We start from the raw sequence: 17,161 nt of genomic DNA on the forward strand, positions 1-17,161 counted from the left end.
TGGGAGTGAGAAGCTGAAAAATCCTTGACTTAGTCTAAGCACTACTTAGCAACAACTGAAAACACCAGTGTGTTACCAACATTCTTCTCATACTGAATCCAAAACGTAACACTATACCAGCTACTAGGAAGGCAATTAACTCTATCCCAGCTGAAACCAGGACAGCCAAAAAATGTTGGAAAGATATTAATTTATCTTTCTTTTTCCTGATTTATGATGCTTTTAGATCTTTTCTCACAATTAAGAAATGAATGAAAGCACTGAGAAATGTATTTACTTTCTAGAGAATAGACTGTGATTCCCTAATTCACATTGTTGAGTAGTTTCTTCAGCAGACATATTAAAAATGTACTCACTAGACAAAGGAATTAATGACTGTAGATTGTTGAGATGTGAGAAAAAAAGGGATTCATGGCCCATTTCTACCCTCACAGATCTGCCCAGAGATATCTGGCTAGGTAGTTTTACTCAAAAGCGTGGCAATGTCCTAGACTGCTCTAGCTGTCTGGGTTTGGTCGAGTTAGTACTGTGTATCACAATGAAACAGCTCAGTATGGTAGGAAATATTTAGTTCAATTTGGGAAATATTTCTTATATAAGAATTTTACTAGTCCTCAAAATTTTTACCAAAACAATCAAAAAAGTAGATGTTTGCTTTCAAAGGAATCTTTCATCACAGATTTGTACTACGGGATTAGCAGGCAGAATGCTTAGGCTTGCTTGCTTTGAATATATGATTCCTTGCAATGTCTTCATATTGCTTTTGTCAACTCTGTCCATAAGTAATTGTTGAATATAATGTTTGGTCTCTGTGGATCTTTGTGATGTTATTCCTATTTATCATAGTGCCATGCCATGCATGGTTAGTATTCAGACAGGATGGAGATACTCCATTTTTCTGTGGGTGAAATTCCACAGTCAGGTAATTCACACCACTCCTACAGATTTTAAAAGCCTTTCAGCAAGTGCAGATTTTCTGGAGAGCAGAAAGGGCTGAGCAAACATCTGAGTTCGCTGGTCTTATACCTTCACATATTTGCTGCACTGTTATTTGTGCGCCTCACAGTCATTCATCTTTAAAATAAAGGTGTTGCTCAGGGATTTCAAGGACTGAGATTGAGCTCCACTGAATATTGACAGCTATTGGCTGCAGCTTAACATTGTCTAAATTGCCTGAATAATCATCACTTTTTATTCTTCAACATTATCTTCTTTGAAAGCTACTCATCTGGTTTTTAAATCTCTTTGGGAACAGCCCTGTGAAATGGAGATGCCATCTGTCATCCTGTCTGAGACCAGCCCTGCAAATGCAATACCATCATTGTGTTGCTTGTCACAATCAGAGCACATAATATGTTGATGGAATAATTGCCTTGAATGCCACCGGCTTCCACTTTGAAGGTAACAGATTCCAGAACTAAATTAGGATTCAAACACAGCAATTGTTCTCTTGTCTCTTGTATTACTTTCTCTTCACAGTCTTCCCCTCTATAAAAAGGATACAAATGCAAACCATTCAACAGTTATCAATTTCATAAATGGTATGAGCTATGTTGTTTCTAGCTCTATGGAGGTTTAGAAAGGCATAAAGTTGTGGAGGCACTATTGAACCTGTACACCTGTATGAGGCACTTTCTCAGTTTGCTCAGAGTTTGGAGGGAAGGACCTCTTCAGAAGATGATTTAGTCCATCTAGAATATGAATTACCTGAAGAGCACGTCTCACCACTAATTGCAGAGGAAATCAAGGAATATTCCTAATTTAGATGCCAAAACCTGAGTGGGGCAAGTCCAGATTGTCACCTTAGGTGACAGGGGGAATGGGAAGCTTATTCTGTGAACCTTACTATCATGACACCACATTTTGGAATAGTCTTTCTTCATCACTTTTTCCTCCCTGTCATATTTGTGCTAACTTAAAATGCACTCTGGTTTTACAATAGCAAGTAGAAGAGATTAAATTCCTGCAACGGTAACAAACCCTTATTTGTCTTTACTGAATTCAAGCTCAGTTTAATTTGGATTCAGCTCTGAGTGGCTCTCCATGAATTTACTCTGGGTGAGCATCTCAACTGCAGTGCAGAGGCACTGGCTTTTGCAGTTAGTCAGGCACTTGATCATGATGGTTGTGGTTTGAGGGAAAGATTCTTGAATGATTAGCAGAGTTTTTTCCAGGAGATGGTACTGCTGTATGGCATTTACTTTCCACATTTAGAGTCAGTAACATAAATAAGCACATAGGAGATGCAACAGGTCAGGTTTATGTTTTGCAGTGCAAAATGCTAGAACTGTTTGGCAATAGATGGCTGTTTCTGATAAGTACTTTGGGTTTATACCCATTTTCTGTAGATTCTTTAGGATAAGACCTCTCTAGATCCTAGAGATGTTGTGAGGCTCCCTTGAAACAGTGATGGGAACAATATAAATTAATAGATGGATATAGATCAACACAGAAGGAAGTGTTGCCCCCTTTGCAGGTATACATAGGAAGAGTAAGGAAAATTCACTGTAACAACTTAATACCTTAGAAACCCAAAATTATTTTCCTTGTGAGAAGTTTTTTTTCACTCCAGCCTGGTCCCGTGCAAGCCAGCTGTGATTTAAATACTATGGGATTGCTTTTAAGAGCCACAGAAGCCAAGCTAATACATCTGGCATTTGAACAATACTTACTTGTTCAAGCTTGGCATTGTGCTCAGTGCAGTTGATGCACTTGGTCTGCATTGTGGCCGAAGTGGAGTGCCTTCAGACCTGTCTGCGTTATCCCATGGAGAACCTCAGTGAGTGATGTGTGGTGGCTCCACAACTTTTGACAACCAAGTTGGAAGCTTAGGCAAGGTCCGACTTTCTGCAAGTAAATAACCCAGACTTCTGAAAGATTTTGCCCCTTGAAACATCTTCAGCCAGACACACAACCTTTCTCAAAGAGTGTTTTCTTAAAGATTTGAGAAGGAACATATGGCTGGGAAACAACATCAGCTACATTTTAAATGAGTCTCTTTTATCAGTGCAATAGGTTTCTCATCTATGGACTGTGGTGGTGAGCCACCAGTAATTTGGTGAAGGTTTGGAAAGTTGTCAGCACATTCCTGCTCCCTGTTGCTAGGGAAACCTCTCTGTGGGTATTTCTGTGCTCACAGTTGTCATGGTTTAACCCCAGCCAGCAACTAAGCACCACGCAGCCCCTCACTCACTCCCCTCCCCCACCCAGTGGGATGGGGGAGAAAATTAGGAAAAGAAGTAAAACTTGTGGGTTGAGATAAGAACGGTTTACTAGAACAGGAAAGAAGAAACTAATAATGATAACAATAATAAAATGACAACAGTAATAATAAAAGGATTGGAATATACAAATGATGCGCAGTGCAATTGCTCACCACCCACCCATCGGCACCCAGTTAGTCCCCAAGCGGTGATTCCCCCGCCCCCACTCCCCCCAGTTTATATACGAGATGTGACGTCCCATGGTATGGAATACCCTGTTGGCCAGTTTGGGTCAGGTGCCCTGGCTGTGTCCTGTGCCCCTCCAGCTTTCTCGCTGGCTGGGCATGAGAAACTGAAAAATCCTTGACTTTAGACTAAACATTACTTAGCAACAACTGAAAACATCAGTGTTATCAACATTCTTCTCATACTGAACTCAAAACATAGCACTGTACCAGCTACTAGGAAGACAATCAACTCTATCCCAGCTGAAACCAGGACAACAGTGTCTCTCTTCCTTGCAACTTCATTGGATAATGAAAGTATAACTGAATATTTTATATTCTGTTAGCCACACCATGACTAAAAAAATACACCAAAACAGCATGGGTAAACTGAATTAAACTAATGATGTCAATTTATCTGCATGATTTTTAGGGGATTTCCCAAGTAAAACATTCCTAATTTAGTTATGAATAAATTTGATTTTATGTTTGATTTTATCAGAACCTGGTGAACCAATCTGTTTTTATTCCACTTTTTGTGATTCAACTCTTATTTTATTTTTGCACATGGGGCACTGAAAATAAAGTATAAAAGCCAGTATATAATGTCAGAAATGAGTTGCAGAGATACTTCTGGTGTAAGTATGTGTAACTTGTAATATGTAAAGTAAATGTTTTCTCATGTTGTACTTCCCTGAGGCAATAGCTTATTAGCTAAAAATAAATGCTTACATTTACATATCAAAAATACAGACACCATTGTTTAAACTTGCTAAAATATTACAGCAGTATCACAGGAGTCAGGGAACCCAGTCTGTGCAAGACATTGGCAGGAATGCTATGCAAAAATATGATATGCAATGACTTAATATTAACAAAGACACTGCTTTAAGGGTTCTAGCATTTTATAGTCTTCAAAAGCATTTGTCTCTACAACTGTGGTTATGTTCTTTTTTTAGTGTACTATAGGATACATACTCATTTTTTGTATGATTTTTTGTATATAATTTTCTGCACTGCAAAAAAGCAATCTAGCACTCTATACTTTCTCCATTGTATGTTACCAATGAGTTCGTTCTTCATGGTTCTTCAGAAGATTTGGCACCCTTAGACTGAATCAACAAATTCCTACTACTCAAGCTAAGCATATGATGTTTAGTAATAGCTAATAGAAATTCTCAATATGGACTAACAATAAATGGCACGCTTTTTCAGTGGTTTCACAGAGATATATGGGCAGGAGATGTAGGAACTTCTGATCTTTGTTTTGCACTCTGAAGAGTAAGTAGTGAGCTTTAGATTTTTTTAGGGATAGACTTTGTTGTTGTTCTGCCATTTCTTGCCAAAGGCTTTTCTGCCTCAGTCCTGCCTCTGTCCTACTACTGGCCTCTTAACCCGGTTTACTTTTCAAAGTCCACTTAGTGGGCTTGCTGTATCATTCTGAGTTTCCTTCTTAACTAATTGTCATTTGGGGGCTTCTTCATTCTCCTACTTCTCTTTTAAAACCTCAGTTCCTTGTTACTGCCTTCCCTCCTTCTCATCCATCTTGCCCTATCAGTCTCTGATAGGCAGTCTCTGGCCAGCAGTGACCTCCCTCCTCTTCTGCTACCTAGCATCTTTCCCTTCATGAATTCCTATCTTTTAGCCCCTTATTTTCTTCCTCCAACCACCAGCCTGTCTGTACAACACCGTTAGTCCTCTCCCAGTATCTGAAATACGTGGTTTCCTTCTGTGGACCTGTCTGGGTACCGATGGAGGTATCTAATTCATTTGCAGCCAGAAGCAGCCAGGTGCCGTTGTTGCAGAGAAGGACCCAGACTTCCCTCAGCAGTATGATCATCTGTCATATTTTCTTTTCCCCGGTGCAATCTTTGCACCCCTCTCTATCTCCACCCTAATCTTTTCTTTTCTTCTGATGTAATCGTCTCTCTTAATGCTTAAAAATATAAATTTTGATAGCATATTCTACTGCCATTATTTACAGTGGGAAATACCTGGCTCCTTGCTGAAGCTATGAAGACTCCTTCTAGGGTGAGTTACCCAGGAGTAGGGCAAGAGTGGTAGACCCTTATATCTTTTTTTTCTTGACCAGTGCTTCATGTAGTAGATGAAGACAAGTACCATTCCTGGATAGGTTAGAGGAACTGCAGCTTTTAAGAAATGGTATAAAGGGCTAAAGTCCCTTTTCTAATCCTGGTAAACAGCTTGCTGAATGCTTTTCTCAGTGATGATAAGTGACATTGAAAATGCTCTTTCACCCTGAGAAAAGGACTCTATTTTAGGGTAGAAAAGGATCCCACATGCCACCACAGAGTCTTAGTACAGAATGAGAAAACACAGCAGAAAATCTTTGGAGCAGGAATTGGAACTGGAGAGGGTTCGTTCAGAAGGTATTAAAATCCCAGAATTAAAAAGGGCTAACAGTTGAATTTTTGCCACTGAGTAGCGCTGAGTTTCCAAAGGTTTTGAGTTAAATTTATAGTTTTATATTTTATTTATGCAATTGTATGTTTTACTAAAGTGAACAGCTGGGTGCTATTGCTTTTAGTTTCTGACAGCTGCCAAATGAGGTCAGTTACAGAGTTTGAGCTGATTCATGTGGGGTGAGTACTAGAACTAAGTCCTCTGCACAGAGCACTTAGATTAAAGGGCCATATGCAACTTTAAGAGGATTTGATCCTCTTTGCAGTAGGAGCTGCTGTCTTAATTGTCCACAGTTCAGGCTGGCAGTGTGATTAATGTGCAAAGAAAAGTGTGCAAATGGGGTGCTGGTGGTAGTGTATGTATTTGTGTGGTTGGTTGGTTGGGTTTTTTGTTTGTGTTGTTTTATTTTTTACCTACACATGTGGAATTGCTTGATTTAGGATTTTGGAAGTTGTTGAAATCAAACTTGTGACAGAGAAGTCTCCAGTAAGATCTTTACCAACATTCACATAAATGCATGAGTTATCCTGCCAATACGAAGATTCTACTCTTTCTTTTTGAGGAGGAGGGGGAACTTTAAGAGATTAAAAAGTGTTTTAGTTTATGGTCTTTTTCCATGGATGTATATTTTGTTAAAAGATATATCACCTTCAAACATTCTTTTGTTTTGCTGGATAACACCAGCTAAGATGAGATAATTCCAATAATAAATCCTGGAAGCTGAGCACTTGGGATCAATACCAACAATGACTCAAAATTATTTTCGTTTCTTTGGAGAACTATGGCCAGTATTCCTCTCTTATACAGATATGTTTTGGAAGAAACCCAAATGACTTCTTGTTATTTCTTCTTACTCTAATAGGAGAAACAGAAGAAAATGGTCTAGGTATGGTTACTAGTTAATCCACAGCATTAACTGGGAAAAGAATTGTCCTACAGACCTTTTTGTCTTTGCACTTACAGTCCTCTTCCCTGTACAATCCTCTTCCCTGTGGTAGTCCTCAGGCTGTAGTGAGTACCAAAGAGTCAAATCTGTCATAGCAAATGCTACTTTCTGTAGTCCTGAGACCTAACAGTATTTTGCAGTATGCTAAACTAACCAGTTTCAGTTTCAGAGTACATTCCTGAGGGATTTTTCCATGTGAGATTCCAGGAGAAAGGTAGATCTTGGAAGTTGGCTGTCTCCTCTGCTGGAAGGTATGAATGAGTATACTTAAGGTGTTGGTGGGACACTGAACAAACTGCATGAGAGACTCTGGGCGAAAGACATGCAGTAGGAAATCCATATGAATATATATTGTCTGTCTGCTTTCCTTCCACTTCTGTTGGAAGCTACTCTTCATTGACTGCACATTGGGATCACTCTGAATCAAGGATTGTGACCCTCAAAATCTTGACGATACCATTCATCTGCTGGTTGATGTTGGACAAATAATCTCTATATGCCTCAGTCTATAAAACAAAGATGACAATTCTCTCTGTCTTTATATAATGTTTTGGGCCAAGAGAGAAAAACTGGTAGTACGAGAGGTGTTGGCATTGCTGTTACGTTCCAGGTAAGATCATCACACCCCTTTAGTTTATGCAGAAGAACTTTCTTGCTCTCTAAGGTGTCTTACATAATCTGCCCTGGTCAGACCTGTTAGTCTTTACAATGTTACAGTTCCTTCTCATCTAATATGTCTCAAGATGTCCGAGAGAGCCTGGGAAGTTGGTGGCACAGTGATAATGTTGGTGGTGAGAGCTGGACAAATGCTGCTTCTGTAGTGCAGTATGATTTCTTCGAAAATAACCACATCTGAAGGTCTAAAAAAGTGCAGGATCAGAGCCAGCTGAACCAGGCTCTCGGCAGGTGTATATGCTTGTAATTCTACTTAAAGCAAGCTGTCCCAAAGTCTCCTTAAGTGGTTTATTGAATGAGCAAGATATATAGCTGTATGCAGGGAGTGCAGTGCTCCCTGTTTCGAGTATTATCAAACTTATATTTCTTATTGTATCCTTTGATGAAATACTGGTGCTCTTGAGCTGTACATGGTACGGCCCTGAGAAAGTCTGCATGACTAGCTGTCTACATAGGCAACCTTTAGATTTACCTGTTTTTCTCTTCATTTCTTATTCTAACACTGATTCATATTAATGAATCATTAATTTACTTTGTGGCATAAGCCAGTAGCAATTACAGAAGAGTTATTATAAGAAAAGTAGCTCTCTGAATATGTTTATTTGTGTCTGCTGGTGGCAAATATGATTGAAATCTCCATTTTTAGCATCTGCTCATTCTAGTATCTGTTGCAGTAAAAATACATCCATTTGACATTCAGCAACTGCATTTCACAAAATCAGGACATTTTTTCTTGATTGGTATAGGCTATTAATCATTACCAAGGAAGTTTGAGAAAAGCATTGGGCAATAGTTGCAAGAGAGTTTGGTTTGTCTTTGAGTACTGTTTGGCTAAACATGACATTGATATTTTCAGGCTTGCTGGGCAAAGCTTGTCTCTTCTTGTCACTGTCTTTACTTAATGTTTACTTTCTCATGCTATTTTTGTTTCTTTGCTCTCATTTAATGCCATCCTGGTGCCTCACCTAATGACACATGCTAACAACGTGGCAAAAGAACTTTCTTATCTAATTTTCATCAAGCTGCATTAGGATTCTGGTTACAAATATCTTAACGGTTGTGGAGAATGAGGTCTCTGAGCAATCCTCACAAGGGCTGAGTAATCAAACTTAATTATTAATTAGTGTAGGGCTGCTATTGTAGCATAAATGTTTGTGTGTATAATTTCAAAGTACATTGCACATAATCAGATGTTCAGGATTATTTCCATTTCAATGAGTTTTCTTCTTCTTTAACATACAGATAAGAAAGACAGGAAGCCCTTTAAATAAGAACATGAAATATCAGGAGGCTGCTGTTCCAAAACACATTTCATTGAAATAGTGCTATTTTCTGTGAATTGGGTGCAGGGGGAAGTCTATAGAGATAATTAGATGTGTTGTTATTGTCATGAATGAACCAATATCTGCAATGGTCTCTGCTGTTCTCAGTGTATTTTTCAAATTTCAAAGGAGATTATACAGGCAAGGACAGATAATATCCAGAATTCATTCATGATGCAAGTCTGTTGGTTATGGAGACTTCAGACTAGGAACAAATTTGACCAAAACTGTAGCTGAACTGAAGGATAGGGGTTAATCTTAGATTAGATATGATGATTTTTCAGAAAGGCTGGCTCTCCACAGGCAAGTGAATTTACTTAACCAGGGAAGTATTAACATCTTTCCTCCTCATTTTCAACAAGTTTTAGTGTATGTTATGTATGATGGTTCTAAGGAATATGTTAATTTTCACAACTCTTAAAAACAAACAAATGAAAGAGTAAGAAGAGACATACATGGAGCAGTTAACAAACTGATACCGTATTAGCTTCCATGGTCTTTTTCAGGGTTTGTCCCCGTTACAAACTCTACAGGAATAATTTCCAAGTTGTAGAGAAGCCAGGTTGGATCTGAGAAAGGTATCTGAAGATTTGAAAGCTTCTAAAATCACAGAACTGCAAACTCTTTATATCAGCTGTTGGCCAATTAGCCAATGCAAAAAAGTGAAATGCATTTTCTTGAGATCTATTTGCTGTTGTTAAGTAGCTTCTTTTTAAACTCATCTGTTTATGAATACTTGGACAGCTTTATGTTTTGGTTTCTGTTGGGGCCCAAAAACTTGTGTAGAGACAGAAACAGCTGATTGATTTAAATACAACATAAATTGGAAAAGAAAAATCCTTGCCCATGTGGAATTTTTGTACTTGGTTGGATTTTTTTTTTTTTTTAAATTTTTGGAGGGGGAAGTTGTTCTGATTACTAAAAATGTTCCAGGGCGGGGGCGGGGGGGGAGATCAAAACCTTCTTTTTAAGCAATTTTTGCCAGGAATGTCCCATATTTTATAAAAAGCAGCTTCTGCTATAGCTACTAAGTGTGTACGTACACATTTGCAGAATACTAGATGACTCTCTTCTCAGTATTAAGTAGTCACACACTGACAAAGTTATGCCAGCTAACATGGGAGCAGGTACAGAATATGCTGGTAAGAGTGATTTGGAAACTAGGGATGGGTGAGCATGTATGTAGGCCTAGGGGGTGGCCAGAGAACTGTGAAGGAGTTCTGGAGCAAGGGACTGAGTTATATGGGGCTTGGCCCACTACAGTAAGCAAGTGACACCGGATTTGGCTTGAAAATAAACAACTTCTTAAAAAAATGTATTTATCATAAGCTATTACAATCACAAGTTCAGTTAAGATATTTGCAGCAGAAAAATGCTTTGCTCATACTTCACTGAATCTGTTATTGAACCTATAGTTCGTCATTATGTTCATGTCAATGAGAATTATATCAACACTGATGGACATTATCAGACTGTGACATAGGAAGAACAGGAGTATGTTTGTATGTGTGAGTATGTAAATACTATGCAAAATATATTCCTGTCTTAGGACTGTGAGGGGAAAAAAAAGGAAAGATGTTCTAGGGTAGTTATTTTGAACATTCAGGAATCTATAACCAGTGCTACTAAAACCATTACCTCAAAACCCATCATAGTCTATAAGATCTTCTACATAGACTTAGGAAGTTTCATATCACAGTGTGATATTTCTCACAGGGAAAAATAGTATGAGATTTGGGTGGGTTTCCTAAGTGTCTTTGGTTTCTTGTACAGACTGGTTTAGCAACACCTGCAAAATTAAGGTTAATTTTGTATTATTCTGTTGCTGTTGATGGCTGGAAAAGCTCCTGAGCTGGAAAAGAGAAGGTAGAGCATTCTTGATGAAGCATTTCTTCCCTTCTGCAGTGTTTTCCTACTTTTGGTTCTTTATAACACTCTGGAAGAAGTTGAGTGCACACCTGTAGTTCCCCAAGCCTTGGCCTCCATGCTCCTCTGTCCTGGGAGTGAATAATCCGATGTCAGTGAATGATATAACTGCTTTTGAATCAGATAGATAGACAAAAGACCAAAGACAGCAATATCATGCCATTGTGAATACACTCTTGGCTTGGAACTAAGATATTATGGTCTAGAAGAAAGGCCATGTGATCTGAAGCCAGTAACTCTTGCTCCTTCCATATATCAACCTTACATAAGGGTAGTGTCTATTAAGAATTCAAAGAATGGCTATTGTAATTCTGAAAATCAAGAGCTGCTGCTATTAAGAGATGTTGCGTGGTACTACAGAAATGTGCATAGTGTGACATTTTTTCCTGTTCTTCATATGGGAAAATACTGGTTATGTCAAATATTAGTGTGCTTAATATTGATTTAAATGACAATGTATCATCTCTTGCTCAATCTTTTGTTCTTTTATAAGAAGATTGTTGTACACTAATTAATACTGATTAAGAAAACAAATATGTTTTGTGATGAAGGAAGAATATAGCAAAAAATTTCTAATGTCTTGGCAGTCATGATTCATCTGTTAGAAAATGTGGGATTTACATAATATTTAATTTGGGGAAATGGGTCTGAGATGCATGTCTGGTTCTACTCGTTTACTTTGTTCATCCAGTTCTACTTAGTTTCATTATCTAATTTTATTCCAGATGATCCAGCTCTGATGTTAAAAATGACATAAGATACTTTGCTGTCATATCCAATCATCAAGCGCGTTCTTTTGAGAGATTTATTCCTGCTCTACACGTTCTAGCAATCTGAACTAAAAATCTGGATGATGGTTCAACGTAGTCTTTTATCAGTACTGCAAAACGAGCCATTTTTCTGTCACCTCTAGATGGCACTTTAGTCTACTTATTTAATCTCATAGGAGCTTAACGTAGTTTTGTTTTAGGCAACTTCTAGCAAAGATCAGATAGAAAAATGATAACCTAATGCACTAAAATTTATCTCATCCATTGGCAAACTTACAGCAAGTGTAGTGAATATAGAGCAGCAAAAAATGGAGCAGCCATGTCTCAAAAGACTATGCCAGACAAATAAGAGTATGAAGAGCTTATGATATATATAGAAAGATATTTTTAAAAGCTTAAAACCAAGTCGAAATTGTGAAGTGTTTTCTATTCTGAAAAGTCACTATTATAAAACTAGGCAGATGTATGGATTTTAATGGAATTAAATCATGCTAGTAAATCAATTTTGGAATTATTTTCATATTTTGGGATGTAAATATCTCTCAAAATCATGTTATCCTAGGCTATTCGTATAACAGTTATTTGTGTTTTCTCGGAAGAGCGCAATTACAGTGCTCTAAGCCAGCTGTTATGCTGCCCAACCACCCAGTGTGAGGGTTTTCCCATGTTAAAACCCTCTATGCGCTAAGCTGCAAATTGAGAGGAGCATTTTTCAACCACCAAAATCTTTTCTGTTTTTGTCCCTTTTAAGCTCTTTAACCTGCTACTGCCTTAATTCCAACCAATAAAAATAAGCTTGATTGACATGACCAACTTTAATTTGGCGGGGGGGGCGGGGTGCAGAGAAAGGGAGCAATTTCTAGATTATCTGCAAACTCACTGTAGTAAATTGGCAGTTACTGTGGCAAATGGTGTTAGCAAAAAAGAAATATTGCAGTGTGATCTCACTCAAGGCATTTGTTCATCTTTCTCCAGGAAGAAAAAGGGGTTAAGGGTAATAAAAGTAACCTTTTCTTAGTCAGGTAGGCCAGCTGACGTACCCCTGGATATGCGTTTATTTATTGTGTGGAAATTATCAGCATAGGGACCAGTTTCAAATGTTGGAAAAATAGCAGAAAGCTGAGCCTAATAACCATGATTTAAATAATACTTCTCTGCACTTGGATAGCACTTATTTTAATTTGTTCAGTTCAGAGCATTAAACCTTTAACTGATCAAGGCTCTGCTAGCCTCTACTTAATGTAAGCTAGTGATTTTGATTTCCTTAGAGCTGAAGATTTCTACTAGACCTTGTTTAAAAACGTAATACTATTTTGAAATTAAAACCAAATCTGAAAAGCTCTGACGTGTTTTCAAAAACTTTCTATGTGTTCTGCTTTAAGCTTCAATGTTATTTTTTGGGGAAAAAAAAAAGCAAAATTGAAAAAGGAAGAAATCGCTGAATTGCCATTATCTTTTTGTTTTCCCCAGTCAGCTTTAGTTTTAGTCTTTATTGGCATACTCAAAGACAACAATATGATACAGGTTTGGATGCTTGAGTGGAAAGGCAAAATTCAACTGAAAATGAATTCTAAAGAAATTGAAAGTATAATTGCATATAGATACAGATATGCTGTATCAGGGATTTAAGCATGAGTAAAATCAATTTTTAAAGTGTTTAAAGTACTCTTCATGCTGGAGAATTAAGTAGTTCTCTATCTGGATTATTTAAAAAAAAATAAAACAGGAAGACGAGCTAAAGGGGTGCAGAAGTTGTAAAAAGGAGATACAGCACACATGCATTTTTTGTTTTGCCTCTTTTCTTATATAGTAACAATAATACTAGTGATTGCTGTGACTGTTATCTGCATTGAAATTGGGCTTTGGAGTCCCAGTCATGGAGCAGGATCCAGTAGTTCCTGTACACATGAAGCATTTTTTATTCCTAAAGAGCTTACTTTGCCTCATTATCTCCGCTGGAAGTCAGTGGAAGCACACCAGTTAAAAACCTTGCTCTGTATGATGACAGAGACACTGTATGTGTTCAATGTGTTATCATAGAGAGTTAGAATCATAGAACAGCTGAGGTTGGAAAGGACCTGGAAAGATCATCTGGTCCAGCCTTTAATGGGAAAGGGAGCCTAGATGAGAGGCTTATTCTATTATCTTCTATTTCCCAGCCTAATGCTTGATGTTGTGCAGCACTTGTTGGTCCAGCCATGGTTCCTGCTAGCTATTATTCAAAGGTTTGATAATAGCAGGATGGAAACACAGGAACAGGATGGAAAATAGCAGGATGACACAGGGAATTGAAATATGTTTTTGATAATTAATTTAGAAGAAAGGATCAAGAGTTTAATGGGACACGCACGTTTTAAACATCTGCTACTTCAAATATTCATTTCAGCTATATATGTAAAAAAAAATGTAGTGGCAAAGATTTTCTCCAGAGAATCAAATCATTCATGCTAAAGAGGAGTGCAAGGCATATTTTTTTTTAATAGAAATACCGTGTCTGGCAACTTGATGTCACCTAACAAAAGGACAAAAAATAAATATCTAGCAATTATCAATAATGTTTGGAATTTTAATAGGGAATGTTTACCTTTCAGAATATTAATAAAACCACAAAGATCAAGAGAACCTGATGGTAGCATATAAATGCCAGGGTAAGTACTGATCAGAGAAAGGGAGAAGAAAGTAAAAATGAAAAAAATCCATATTGATAATCAGATGTACACCATTGAAACTATTCTCAAATGTAGGATTTTCCAAAAGGTATCTGACTAAAGAATTAGGATAACACAGATGTGGGAGAAAAAATGAAGGTTTAGTTTTGTCATGTAAAAAAAAAAAGATTTTTTTATTTTAATTTTAAACATTAAAAAAATAAATAGTCATCTATTGATGTTTGAACACAAACACATTTGTGTTCACAATAGTGTGGGTTTAAAATTTAACAAGATTCAATTAGATTTATTTTGAATGGGTAACCATTCTTAAAAACATTCCACAAAATGTTTCATCTTATGAAGAGAGGCAAAAATCAAGCAAAAATTCTTTTAATATTATTCTAATGAATTTTCCAGAGGATGTTATGACAAAGACCAAACTGTCAATATCTAATTGTTGGCTGTCACATATTGACACTGCTTCCACTCACCAGTTCAGCTGGTGCCTTGAAGGAATACATTTAATCTTCTCACTAGTTTGTTCTTCAAGGAGGTGGACAGTGACATACATGCTACTTCAAGACATGAAGCAGACAGGCTTTGTCACTTAATTTGTGAGTTCGTTATCATCAGCTACAAGATGTACCAATTAAGCATGCCTGCTACCATAAACTAAGCCACTGTTAAGCAAGATTTTATCAGAACTTAAACCTCCCTGTAGGACCTTCTTAGTTCTAGTGCTTTCCTGATGTTTCTTGATGTTATGCTGCTCCTTGATGAAGGTAGGGTATGACCCTTCATTATTTTCTTCTCTTCACTCCACCACCTCACCAGTCACTTGTTATAGTCTCTTAGATGCTATGCAGATAACTGATTTCTTTTATCTAATAAAGGCTTTATCAGATCTGCCATAGGCAGTTGATCATCAGTTTGCCATTCTCTCCTACTTGTCATGGTTTTCAGAACATCCTCAGATTAGTTTTTGCTATCATTCAATTTTTTTCCAGGGTACATGATCCTTTATGTGCATATACAAGTTTGATATTAATATTTGCTTTCTGCCTCTAATCCTTGTATCCTCACTCTGGGCTTCCTAGGTGGGTTGCATCAGTTAGGGTGTGACTGCTTTCTGCTTCTTGGCTTAAGGAACAGAAAGATGCAAATGCAGAGAGACACCAGTGGGCCTATTTCATAATCCAGGTGGATCACTGAGTTTTTGTAAAGATAGAGGACTTCAAAAGCTGTTTTTCTTCATATTCTTTTAGAAGATGTGTCATGAAGCTACCCAGCTGATCTTGAGGTGTATTAGGGATGTAGCTGTAAAAAGTCGTTTGGTTTATAGATATAAAGTTTGGTTTATAAACAAATTAACTTTAGCTTGAATTCTATATAGCGAGTTGTCCAGCATCAAAGGATCCATGGCTACTATTGTTTTGTATTAGAAAGGATATTCAGTTATGCTTGCTGATGGGAAGTACATTCTTAAAGGCAAAATTTATCAGAAGGAAAAGATTGTTAATATAATTAAACTTGCCTAAGAATCGAACATGCTACTGACAGATAAGTGTACTGCTAGACATTAACTGTACATTATTTTATCCTCACCAAAGGTCTTTAGTGATGGTAATTAAGAAGTCAAAATAGACTTTCAACTCATCAACTGAACAAAAGCTTTAATGAATGTGTTTTGAGACCATTATGGTATGTTATTAATATGAGTCAGAATACATAGACTTTATTCATAGGAATAACATTTTGTTCTCAAAGCCTTCCTCACTAGATGTGGCAGATTATTTAGAGTGCTGCAAGATATCAAGTGCTGTGTCTGAAAAATTAGTGACTGATTTAAAATTAAAAATATAATAACAGAGTTAGGTCAATGACATAAATTGCATAAAATGTAGTCAATAGTATTATAAGATTCACTAGAACTTACTTTTTTAATCTAGTCCCTTAGATTCTTTATATCATTTTTTTTGTAGCTCGGGATTATGCAGTGTTTATACCTATGCAGATAACACATATTGGTAAGACCTGTCATTAGGCAGTAATACAGGAAATGGAGCTGATTGATAGGCCTGCCTGTTATTAAGGTTGTCTGACATTCCTGCTCTAATTGCTAGACATTATTTTTTTTTACCAAATTTAACTATTTTGGAATCTGGAATTACCCATTGCCCCAGGAAGGCTTCATCTGCAAGTCCTCAAATGCAGTTAGCACAAGATACTATTGTTGACTAGTTTGCTGGCATGTTCACTGTAAAGAAACAGAAGAAACGGCATGCATGAGGAGTTGGGAGGAAAAAGCGGGGAGAAAATGTCATTATTTGCATGGCAGCCAGATGCTTCTGCCCCTTTTCTCCAGTTTTGTGTTCTTGCTTTTTAATATTGAAGGTAGGATTTGAAGCACTCAATAAACATCTAATTATGGGTTTGTCTTACTTCAGAACTAGTTCTATTTATTTTAATAGAACTCTGTGTAAGGTAATGGGCTATTCTTTATAAATAAAACTGATCGCAGGAATGGAGAACTTTATGCTACTCTATGGCAGTAAGAGCAGGAATAAGGGGATACAATTAAGAAAGTAGTATATCTTGAATCTGCAGAAAATATCTATCAAGATTTTTTTTCTATGTGAAAAAATAGAAGAGTTGTGGATATTCATTAAAATTTTGGCTGGACAATTCATTAGAGAATGTTACATAGGAGTGAAATGAATTCACAATCTAACAATCTTTTTCTACCTCTGATTTCTCTGGGTCCTTCATGCTAAGTAAAGGAATTTTAAATTAACCTATTTTTTCCTCCAATTACCCTTTTTCATTTTGCTTATGCTAATGTATCTTCAGCTATTACAGCTTCCAAATGGAGAATATTACTGATGGATGGCTACAAACTCTGTAGGTGGCAGGGTTAGCACCCTTTGGTTAACATGTTACTGTTCAGTGTCACAGCACTGAAGAACAGAGATTTTTAGGGTTTCAGAGAAGCTGAAGTGGCAGGACTGTTTTGTCCAGTT

General features: G+C 37.2%; 1 long non-coding RNA gene across 1 annotated transcript in view; it reads left to right on the forward strand.

Moving 5' to 3' along the window:
• LOC128144753 (uncharacterized) overlaps positions 1-17,161 on the forward strand; it is a 49,932-nt gene that overhangs the window by 1,492 nt on the left and 31,279 nt on the right. The window contains exon 2 of the long non-coding RNA XR_008236207.1: positions 1,256-1,401. This is a non-coding gene — a long non-coding RNA (uncharacterized LOC128144753). The remainder of the gene's footprint in view (positions 1-1,255; positions 1,402-17,161) is intronic.

The sequence above is a fragment of the Harpia harpyja genome, chromosome 1, assembly GCF_026419915.1.
Source record: "Harpia harpyja isolate bHarHar1 chromosome 1, bHarHar1 primary haplotype, whole genome shotgun sequence".
NCBI lineage: Eukaryota > Metazoa > Chordata > Aves > Accipitriformes > Accipitridae > Harpia > Harpia harpyja.